This window comes from Theobroma umbraticum, unplaced genomic scaffold, assembly GCF_002168275.2.
Source record: "Theobroma umbraticum cultivar Fairchild unplaced genomic scaffold, ASM216827v3 scaffold_106.0, whole genome shotgun sequence".
Classification (NCBI taxonomy): domain Eukaryota; kingdom Viridiplantae; phylum Streptophyta; class Magnoliopsida; order Malvales; family Malvaceae; genus Theobroma; species Theobroma umbraticum.
This window is the reverse complement of record NW_018397276.1, coordinates 788,507-788,711: the sequence shown is the minus strand read 5'-3', so window position 1 is coordinate 788,711 and position 205 is coordinate 788,507.

Genomic DNA, 205 nt, shown 5'->3' with positions numbered 1-205 from the left:
TCATCCAAGCCTCTCAAGGAATAATAACCCAAAACCTTCAAATCCAAGGACAAAGAATCCTCTTACCTTTACACAACAAGCAAGACCTTATATCCTTGAGAAAAAGACTACTATAAAGGAGATGTGCATCCAATTCATGACAAACAATGACGCCATCATTTGAAATCAAGGAGCACAAATTCATAATCTTGAGATTCAAATAGAA